The 11989-nt window shown below is 36.0% G+C and overlaps 1 protein-coding gene across 3 annotated transcripts in view; it reads right to left on the minus strand.

The window, feature by feature from the left end:
- LOC150100074 (transcriptional repressor NF-X1-like) overlaps positions 1–8724 on the minus strand; it is a 222136-nt gene extending 213412 nt beyond the window's left edge. Inside the window, exon 1 of one of the 3 annotated variants that reach the window (XM_090403287.1) lies at positions 8516–8724. The gene's annotated coding sequence lies outside the window, so the exon portion shown is untranslated. Of the gene's footprint in view, positions 1–8172; positions 8267–8481 lie in introns of those variants that run through there. The other 2 variants (XM_090403285.1, XM_090403286.1) reach the window with 2 other exon arrangements.
- Positions 8725–11989: the final 3265 nt, after the last annotated feature.

The following is an 11989-nucleotide window of genomic DNA, read 5'->3' on the forward strand; positions in this document are numbered from 1 at the left end:
AAAAAAATGATCAAAATTTACTTCTTCTTTTTTTTTTTATTATTATTTAAGACTGGATTACAGATTTTAAACTGAAAATGACAAAAAATTTTGAAATCTATTTCTTCAACATATCCAGATGAGGGATCCAGGGGCAATAGAAATGGGGACATTTTGCTAAAATTGTAAGGATAACACAATGAATTCTGATAATGGTGCAGAGGACATTAACATACATCATCATCATCATCATCATCATCATCAAATTCCTGCCATGTACCCTCAAGGGGTGTACAGGATATGACAGTACTACATGAAAAATTTACATCATTACTAACTTCCTATCTACAATTTTCCTCCAAATCAGTCTGTTACTTGTCAAGACTCCAACATTATCAGATCTTATATTTCTATCGTCTAACACACTTTTTTTGTGTCAATCCACCTATATCTTGGTCTTCCTCTGGGTCGTTTTCCTGCCAACCTGGCAGAGAACACTTGTTTTGCTAATCTTTCCTCTCCCATTCTATTTAAGTGACCATACCACCTGAGATTAGCTCTGCTAATGCATTCCTGGATGCTGACAATGTCAAGTTCTTTCCTAATATCCTCATTTTTAATATGATATTGCCATTGATGCCATCTGTTCACGCCTCTAATCTTTCTCAGGACTCTCATATCTGCGGTCTCTAGTCTTTGGTCAAGTGTTTTACTTCTGACCCAGCTCTCAGATCCATAAGTTAAAACTGGTTTGAACACCGTCTTGTATACAGCTAATTTAGTGTTCCGACTAATTTCTCTCTTATTCCATATGAATTTATTCAATTGACTTCCCACCATACCAGCTTTGCTGATTCTGTTGTCTATTTCTATATTTAATTTACCATCTTCAGTAAAAATCATGCCTAAGTAACTGAAATGTTTTACTTGTTCCACAGGTTCTCCATTCACAACACAGTTGACATTTTCAATGATTCTGCCTATTTTCATTGTCTTTGTCTTTTTATTGCTGACCTTCATACCATATCTATTACAACAGCTATTCAATTTAGTCAGAGAATCTTGCAGACTTTTAGCGGATTTATTTAGAAGTATAACATCATCCGCATAAAGCAAAGAGCTGACATTAACATCTCCAATTTTGATATCAGGTTTAATACCACTTTCCTTCATAATGTGAACCATATAGATAATGAATAACAGAGGGGATAATGTACATCCTTGTCTCACACCAGATTTAATATTAAACCATCTTCCTGTACTTCCTTCAATTCTAACTGCTGACTTACAACTCAAATAAAGACTAAGTATTGCTTGATATAATGCCCCATCGACACCATATAACTGCAGCGTATTGAATAGCTTCTCTCTTGGCACCTTGTCATATGCCTTTTCCAAATCGACAAAACTTAAATACAGATCTTTGTTATATTCCCATGCTTTCTCGACTATTTGTCGTAAAGTGAAGATCTGATCCTGACAGCCTCTATTTGGCCTGAATCCAGCTTGTTCTTCAACAAGCTTTTCTTCCACAATTCTTCTCAACCGTTTCTCAACTATACTTGCATAGATCTTGCCAGGAACACTCAGTAGGGAAATACCTCTGTAATTCTCACATTCAGTTTTATTTCCCTTTTTATATATGGGTACCATGAGAGCTCTACTCCAATCATCGGGAATTTGTCCCTCAGTCCAGGCTTTCCGAACTATGCAGTGCAGCCACTGTAAGACTTTTATACCACCATACTTCAGCATTTCTGGTCGAATATCATCTACTCCTGCTGCTTTTCCACATTTCAAGCCTTTGATGGCTTTTTCTACTTCAAGTATGGATATGTATTCCTGACTGCATGCCTGGTCAGTGTTTTTTATCACTGTGCTGTCATCACTGCTTGTTTCATTTAGCAGTTTTTCAAAGTAATTACTCCATACTTCAAGGATATCTTTTTCTCCTGTTTTCATGTCACCTTTATCATCTCTAACTCCTTTTACAGCACTCTTTCCTCCATTCCTAAGCTTCTTCAACAACCTCCAGAATATTTTGCCACCTTCTTGATATTTATTTTCTATATTCTTGCCAAAGTCCTCCCATGACTTTTGTTTAGCTAGTTTTACACACTGTTTAGCTTTCTTACATTTGTCTCTGTATTCTGTAAGAGTAAAAGCTGACTTATTTGCCAGGAACTTTTGATATGCTTTCTTCTTTTCCTTCACTGCCTCTTTAACTTCCTGTGTCCACCAGGGAGTTCTGATATTTTTATCCTTACAGACAACCTCACCACATGCCTCTCTGGCAGAATCAATCAATGTTTTCTTCAGAGTTTGCCACTGAATCTCCAAGGTTTGATTCCTGTTCTCAAACTCTTTCATTTTCTTTTCAATAATATTTCTGTATTTTAGTCTGCAGTTCACATCTGAGAGCTGCTCAACTTTTATTCGCTTTAAAACTTTCTTACATGTTATTCTTTTCAATATGAAATTCAATTTTATCCTGCTCAAGACTAAATAGTGATCACTTCCAATTTCAAATCTTCTGTACACTCTGGTGTCCTGCACCAGGGAGAAAACATCACTATCAACAATAACATAGTCAATGAGACTTTTCTTATTCCTAGCCTCTTCTCTCCATGTGAATTTGTGCACATTTTTATGTTGGAACATGGGGTTAGTAATAACCAGTCCATGTCCTGAGTAGAAATCCAACAGATATTTGCCATTATTATTAGCTTTGCTCTTTTCTCCAAATTTTCCCAAAATGTTTTTATATGTCTCTCAATCATTTCCTACTCTGCTATTTAGATCCCCAACAAGGACCAACTTTTCCTTTTTCATTGTGTCAGTTGCTTTTTCTAAAGCCTGAAAAAATTCCTCCACTTCTGCCTTAGTAGAACCTTCTGTGGTACCATAGGCACAAATAAGTCTCATTGTCCAGTTCCCCATTCTCATATTTGCCCACATTACTCTACTTGAGACTGACTGCCATTCAAGAAGATTAGCCTCGTATTTTGTGTTGAATACTATGGCTACTCCTTCTTTTCCTTGATTGTCATTGCCTGAATATAACATTTTGTATTTATTGCTCAGAAAGATCTCACCAGTTTTGGTCTTTTTTGTTTCAGTCACCCCTATTATGTCGATCTGGTACTTATCTAATTCCTCAGCTAGCTCCATTTCTTTGCCATTCAGGCTTCTTACGTTGATAGTACCAATCTTTAACTCTGTTGATGTTGAGTTGGGGTTAACATACAATATAATCTTAATGTCCTTATTTCTATAAGGAGACCATGCATGGATTACTATACACAGATCTGGCCACCTGGTTTTCAAAATGAAGAGATAATGGAAAACGTTCAGAGATGATTGACTAAAGTGATTTGTGGTTTCTGGAATATTAAGCACAAAGACATTAAGGAAGTACAAATTGCAAAATCTTCGGATGGAAGGAGGAGAGAGGACATGATTGAGACAAACAAGTTGGTAAAGGGTTATTACCAGATTAATGTGAAAGATTAATTTTTCATTGATGGAGAGGATGGGGGAGAAACAAGAAGCCATCCAGAGAAGCTGTATAAGGAATGTGTGAGCAAGGGAGTGACAGTAGGTTTTTTTAAGTAGAGATTGATGGATATGGCGAATGCTGATATAATGAATGCATTTATGTCACAGTATAATGAACTGTGTGTAAGAGTGGGACCTCCTGCAATGAGTCTTTAGGCCTGATAATAATAATAAAATATTCTCCACCACACTGTCAATAATAACCAAATAAAATCCTACATGTTCTTACAGCAAGTATGTAACAATGAAAACCAGTATGAATCCAATATAATCCATGAAGTCATTATTTGCTAACACCTCCATGGGGTCAAGACTCATCAAGAGAGAGATAACAGCAAGAAGCAGTCTAACAGGGATAACATCTGTCATACCTCACCATAAGTTGATTCGGTGTCCATGCACATACTACTTCATCTAGCCAAGCATTCCATTCATAACTCCTCTCCATGCAAAAGTCATGCCTCTCTCTCCCTCACATACCACACCTTTATACAATTTCTGAGAATGATCTCTTGTCCCCTACTCCTTTCTCTCCCTCAACGCATTGAAAAATATCTTGCATATCTAGTAAGTTCCTGTTAATTTATATTCCAATTGTATCACCTCTCCTTTGCCTATTTACCAAGCATGGAAATTCACATTCTCTCAAACTGTCATCATAGACAATATTTCACAAACCTGATGCTGCTATTGTTATTCACCTCTTTTACCAAGGCTTGCTCCTCTGCTAGAAATCCAGGCAACCAAATCTGTATGTAGTAGTCCAGATGTGTAAACAAAGCCTTATATGAAATGACTACCTCTTTATCTTTATGAAACCTTCCCTTTAAGAAACCAGCACTGTACAGAAACTTTTTAACCACACAGTCCTATATCCTATTCCTATCCAATCTCACCAAACTAACAGCTACACCAGAAATGCAAACAGCCTTGCTGTAATTTAATACATCTGTTTTGCTTCCTCACTTATGACACAATCTAGTTCTCTTTCCACTGACTGGGGATTGTTTCATTGCAAGATATGAACAATCATGATGTTAAAATAATTTGGTTAAACAAGAAATCATGGTAACGTAATTTTCTTAGCACATATTGTTATTCCTCTTTATAAGGCCTTATACATCCACATCTAGATTACTGTGCTCAAGTCTAGTCTTCTGGGTTTCTTAGGGATGAGGAAGTGATCAAGGAGATTCAGAGGCGAGTGACCAAAATGGTGAGTGGCCTGTGGAATGTTCCCCATGAAGATAGATTGAGGGTGTGGGGATTGCAGAAGTTGGTTGATAGGAGAAAAACGAGGAGATATGATAACAGCATTTAAGTTGCTTAAAAGGTTTTATAGGATTGATGCAGGGAAAATGTTTCAGCACCTGGCTGGTGGAGTCAGAAGAAAGGAGGGGGGGGGGGTTATCCCTGAAAGTTGAATAAAGGTGTGGTTAGTAGTAGGGGTGTGAGGACTAGATTTTTTGCTTGGAGAGTTGTGAATGAGTGAAATGGGTTGCCAGTCAGTCAGTTGTGAGTGCTTTTTCTGTTAATGGGTTCAAGGAAAGGTACGATAGATTATGTGGATAGTTTGGGTCTCCCACAATGAGTCTTCAGACTCCATGGAAGTGCCCATACAATAATAATAATAATTAATTCAGAGCACATGGCAAAATCCCATCCAGTCAAACTGCTTTATTTATATCAAGATTAAAGACTTCCACTTCACTCACCTTCAAGGGAGTGAGTTGAAGGATGGATCCCTTAAGTTTCTGCTCCTTAGAACAATCTTTTTCATCAGTATGAAAAACCTTAACAAAATTGTCAAACAGTTCCATTATAACTCTTATACCAACACAATCTGAAAGGGTGATCCTCCAGTCGTTCATTCTTTTTCTTGCTAGTCACTTAACAGAAAATACTCCGTCAGATTTTTCTATTTTGCCATTCTCCTCTCATAGTCTAACTTCCCCTTTCTTATTATGCTTGTCATTCTTCTAGCCTGCACTTTATAGGCTTGATGTAATTGTTCACTTCTTCTAAGTTAATAATTTGTCCACAATTTTCTCTTTTTTTTCCATAAGTTACCCTTTTGGATTTAGATAAAATCTTTTTGTTTTTCTTTAATCTCTTTTCTTTCAAGTTCCTTTTCCCACAGAACAACTTTTTCTAGAAAATAATCTCCTGTCCTAAAGTTACACATATACCCTCTTATTCCACATATATCTGCATGCCTTCACACCTCCCAGCTCAGGATTAAGTGACCACTGTCACCAACTGGAAGTTTATACATTGCCTGCAATCATATCATCCAACATTACTATACACTTTGATAGTTAAAATTCTTTATTATAACCCCCCCCTTTTTTTTTGCATCATTAAACTAAATTTACCTGCACATTTCTTTCTTATTACCCAGGTCAGCATCAAAAACTGTAACTGCATCTCTTCCCAGTAATGTCTATTTCACAACCAAAATCACTTTCAGTACCCCCCTAACTACTACTACCACCCCCCAATTTCTCAAAATTAAATGAGTTATGTTAAGGCAAGTCAAACTTAAGTGAGTTGTAGAGTAGGTGCCCTCCCTTGATGAGTCTTTAAACTCCTTAGAGGTGTCACAAAATAATAATAATAATAAATGAACACAACTCATCTGTCATCAGTAAGATACTACCCTTCATCATTTCTGTCTTCTCTAAAAAAAATACAAAGCACCTCTGTAGTGCAGAAGAACGATGGTGCATTGCACCCTTTGATTGGAAAAAGCTTAAGTTTGATTCTCGTTATGACAAGAGGAATCTTTATATGGGTTTTTTTCAATTGAAGATGACTTAGACAATCTCATACAGAGGTAGCAAGTTTTTTTTTTTTCTCCTGGAAACTCTGGTTTTCTCAAGGCTGATTTGAGAAAACCAGCCTTGAGAAAAAACATGCAATTTACAGACAAAAAAATAAAAAATACTAGTGGTGATGGTTGGCAGTAGATGGCATTGGTGCAGATAATGATGATAGTTGCAGTTCCCTGTATTTGGTGGAATAAGTCATGGAGACGGAGAGTTGTAGAAAGTAGTTGCCCTTGTTCGATGAGTCTTCAGACTCCTTGGAGGTGTCGTAATAATAATGTTTTCATTCAATTAAGAATGCCAAAAATTATATTTTTGTTTAATCCTTTATCCAAGTGTAAGCAAACAAAGCAAGTGAAGTTTCTTCACAACTAAGAAAAGAATAAAAGCACGAATTCCCATAATGCAAAGCACACATCCTTTTGGTGTGTATAATGCTATATGCATTATGGGAAGGGTCACTATATAATGCATTATGGAAAGAGTCACTACCCAAACCAATTTTGACTTTTATTGATGAGATCTCAATAATGGGATATACAAACGACTTCCAAATTACGACAACTTTGGTATCTCTTCTGGGTCTGGCTCCCACAGATGAAACCTCAATAAAGATTGAAACCAGTTTGAGTAGTGGCCCTTCCCATAATGCATAGCATCATACACAACTGAAAGGATGTGTACTTTGCAATATGGGATACTAAGGCAATTAATGTGAAGTCATTCACCTCTATATACAGTCTAGCTGTGAAAAACTTCTTGCCAAACTATGTTTGCTTATACTTGAATAAAGGATTAAACAAGAATATAATTTTTTGGCATTTTTAATTTATAACCAAGTGAAAAAACTATTTATAGCATGTTTCTGTTAATCCAATTATTTGAGGTTAGATTGGAAGAACCAAAACTAAACTCTCTTATTCCTTATACTTCTTGCATTGGTGTATAAACAGAGGAGTGATTTTAGATTGTCTCAGCGCTTTCATTCTTTCCCATTAATCTTCCTTCATCCCTGTGGACATTATTGTCAACACCCATCCCCATTTCCCTGATCTGATACCTGCAAATTTCCATAAAACAATCTGCGTAATGCTTACTCCTTCCTATACATGTATTCGAAAGATGGTCTGCATTTAAATAATTCTTTTTTCCCACTAACTTCATCTCATATCTTTTTTCATAAACCCTCTCTTTCTATATATCCTAACTCTCTAAGCCCTACAGACCAGAAAACCAGCCTAATGTAAAGTTATATTTTAATTTTCAAATAAATAACGCTTTACAAATGTGTTGGAAAATTTCATCATTTCCGGCCAACTGGGAAATTAGTGTATATATATGCAACAATGAAATTCATCATCTAATAATGAAATCCAGAGAAGTTAAGTTCATTTAAGTCAATTCCGTAATGTCTTATTATATTACACCTCAGTGGAGATCAAGGGATCATTGCTGTTATTATATTCTCAGGGCTAGGAAATTTCTAATTTTACTCTAGCACTGAAGTGTTCAACTGATTAGTCAGCAAACGCGCTGATTTAAAAAAAAAAAAAAAAAAAAAAAAAAAAAAAAAAAAAAAAAAAAAAAAAAAACATACGTACGCATGCACAAACAGAAATGGGAGGTCTGATGGACTATCCCCTCCTCAACCTTTATTTATGAAAAGAAAACACTTAATCGTAGTTAACTAAGATAGATATATAATGTAGATTTAAAATATTTTTTTCCAAAGAAAATTAAAATGGAGTTCAATATATGCATAAAATATGTACGTTATCATTATTAACCAAATCATATAACCTCTTACGTGAAATGTTCTTATGGAATGACCTGTTACACTTTTAATAATCATCCGTATATATCTGCAGCGTTCAATCCACTTAAAGCTATCTGCATCCAAATTACGTAAGCTAACAGATGGTTAAGATACCGTGGAAAATTCTTACGGCTATTTGAAACACGTGATTTTGCGATTTCGTAATATAAAATTCATTTTCACTTTATTATTTGACTTTGCATTTGTTATAAATAATCAAACTGTTTTCTCTCGCAAATACATTTTAAAAATCAACATAACTTACTACAAAATTAATCTAGCTTTGCTTTGCAGCCTTACCAAAAGCAATATGATGACCAATTGTTTCGGTTACCTGTAAATAGTAATTAAAGTTAAAATTAATATCCATGAGTTGTGCAACATCCAAATGTGATTTATATCATTTATCAGGTAAATGATCATGATATTCCATTAACCCCTCACTACATCGGAGCTAAATTTCACAACTTATATTACTAAAGTTTAACTTCCTGAACAGGTCAAGCTTATTTAAGGGTGACGCTTAAAACAAAATAAGTACGAGAATGATTTACATTTCACAATGTTTGTTACTTCTAGTTTCGTATACAACGTGAAAACCCAAAGCAAAATTAGAACTCATGCAACCTTTTCCCATGTAACAAGTCCTATAAAATAGCCATCTACTAAGATCACGGTTTACGAAAAAAAAATTGAAGAACAATATATCTATGAACGAATTTTTAAGGGCACTTGGTTGGAAAATAATAAAATTATTATATTCTTGTGAATACGTGTATCTAATAAACGATATATCCATAAGGAACCTGCTGGAATAAGAACCTTAACCTTATTTTTTCTTTGTTTTCTTGTGTAGATCTTTATTTTCTTCTGTAGAGATTTTTGAGCATATTTTTTAAGAACTTTCAGCCGATAATTTTCAGCATATTCAATACAATAAACTACATTTTGACAAACTGAAATACATTCAGTATCAGTTTCTTTTCTTAAATAAATATTAATCATCCCCATAGCGTAGTGAAGAACGATGGAATATGCGCCCATCGATTCTTGCCACAACGTACGAATTTTTACACAGCCTTTCTCGAGTAAAGGTGAGTTAGCCGATCTCATACTGTGGTAGGAGAGTTCGGTTATACTTTTATCTAATATGCACAATTACTTTAAAAAATGCAACTAGAAAGCATATTTTGGTCAAAGAAATAAGGCAGGACAAAGATTATTAGAGAATTGGAAACAGCTGGTTTCAGAAAAAAAACAAACCCACAGAATCGCAATATGTAGCTAGTATAGTGAGCAAAAATCAGAAATAGATTAGTTCATCCTTGATAAAGAGTGGAGCAAGATATTAATGGATATCAAAGTTTTGTCTTCATTTGCTTTAGATAGAGATCATAGCCATCTTATCGCAACTTTTAAGATATATGTGGAAGATTTTAAAAAAATGCGATGGAAAGCTGAAGCTATGAATGTCGAAAGAGCCTGAAGTAAAACAAGATTTGAGTCTTAGATTAGAATTCACTACAGTTTTTTTTTTAATTTATTAAAAAAAAAATTTTTTAATTTTTTTGATAAATAGGGATGGAAATCGTGTGATTGCTGGAAAAAATATTAGGATGATGTGGCACGTTAATTTAAAGATCTCTTAAATAAAGATGAAAGCCACAATGAAATAAACCGAAATGAATACAGTGATGAGATAGAGATAATTAAAAAATAAGTCTGGCAAACTTGAAGTATCATTTAGGAAGATGAAGAGTGGGAAATCTTCAGGGATATATAGTTTGCCTGTTGAAATGATTAGAGCTTCTGGTAGTACACGGTCGAAAGAGTTACTGTCATCTTTAGACTGATCTGGAGAAAGCAGGTGATGCCTGATGATTGGACCAAGGGGATTATTGTTATAGTATGTGAAAAATACTCAAAGAGGGAGTGTAGTGACCAGGGTCGCAGAGAGAAATTTTCGGGCCCGTGACAGGTCTGTGGTCCGGGCTCCTTTCGTTTTTGATTTCCAGATTTATGATGATATATTTCTGTTGGTCAAATTTTTATTATTAAAAATATAACTTTAATAATTAAATAATCAAATTAATAAGAATACTTACTTTTATTTTTTAACGCACAGCCTTCACTATACAGTTGCACACCTTATTATTATTATTCATTATTATTCCTGATACCTCCAAGGAGTCCTAAGACTCATCGCGGGAGGACACCTACAACTGTCTAAACCACTACACCGAACCTCTACTACGAATCATCTCCATCAACGCCATCTACCGCCCCCCTCCACCACCACAACAACTAGTATTTTTTGTCTGTAAATTGCGTGTGTTCTGGAGGGCGATTTGTCTGTATGCGGGATGAAAAACCCGAGTTTCCGGGAGAAAAAACCCTGCTACCTCCGTATGAGATCGGCTAACTCACCTTCGATTGAAATCGTCCAGATAAAGATTCCTCCCGTAGCGACGAGAATCGAAATTAGGCCTATTCAATATACCGTCGTTCTTCCAATTGTGCTACGGAAGCACAATCACAAATCTTTACAATAAAAAACCTTCGTCTATCAAAATACTAACAAGAACGAAGCGTTCTGGCAGGGAACATTACTGTGAATGCAATTACTAGCTCGCGCAGCCACCTGCAACAACCTCGAACGAACGCATATTGACGTCATCACCCGCTATAACTACGCCGATCCGCGCCGAGAGAATCAGTGAGTCACAGAATGACCGAATTCAGTGTTTACGTTTATATTTTTGTTTACGATATTTTCTTCAGGATTATCAGAGTGATTGGTGTTGTAAATTAGTGATTGATTGAAGATGAAAAGACTCATCTGATCACTGATAGTGGAGCACAAGGTAGGACTTTGACTTTTGATGCAATTTAATTGCTATTGCTTTGCGTATTTAGCCAACGCTTGATATTGCTGCAGTCCTCCGTGGCCGCGGGATTTTCTACAGAATTTCTGCTGGCAGGTCTCTTGACCTGTGGGATTTCTTCTTGCGCTCACACGCAATTAAATCGATATGAGCGTGCCTGACCTAGACGCCGTCACTGATTTTCTCAGTGAAGAGCCGGCTGTTATACTCATTAAGAAACTTGAAAAGAAGTTCAAGCTGAAATGGCCTACTAGCATGATCGACCCCGACATCATTATCGAGTCATTCGACAAAGGGCTAGCACTCACTTTTGTTAAAAAGCTTCTCAAAAAATTTGAACGAGAATGGCCCGGCTGCTTAAACTTATATTCTTCATCGAGGTTGATGATGAGGAAGATGAAGACTCTCCTCAAATGGAGGAAAAACTCAATCTAGTTGTTTCTACCTCTAATCCTTCTGATCAAGAAGAGATCCATGTTCGTAAGAAGCAAAAAACGCTCGCTAATGAGCCAACAAATGATGTTGGTATGGACGAAGACGCTCCCATTTCAGACCCCTCTGCCTCTCCCAATGAAAAGGTGCCACCGATTATCCTAAGAGAAAAGCAGAGATGGACAATACTAAGAACCACCATGGCTAACTTACAAATAAGTTACAGATTGGCTAAAAATATAGATGAGGGCATAAAAATCCAGCTCGACATGGTGGCCGATTATAGAAATCTTACAAAGGAGCTGGACGCAAGAGGAATACAATATCACACATTTTCACTTGCCTCCGAAAAAAATCTGAAAGTGGTCCTACGAGGAGTCTCAGAGGATATTGACACGGATGAAATAGTTCTCAACTTACAGGATATACCTCCCATAAAGGTGAGTAGAATGTTCAGATCAAATAAGACACCTATGCCTCTAGTTTTAGTA

Source organism: Typopeltis vanoorti, chromosome 13, assembly GCF_054136105.1.
Source record: "Typopeltis vanoorti isolate ZY-2024b chromosome 13, IOZ_Tvanoo_1.0, whole genome shotgun sequence".
Taxonomy (NCBI): domain Eukaryota; kingdom Metazoa; phylum Arthropoda; class Arachnida; order Uropygi; family Thelyphonidae; genus Typopeltis; species Typopeltis vanoorti.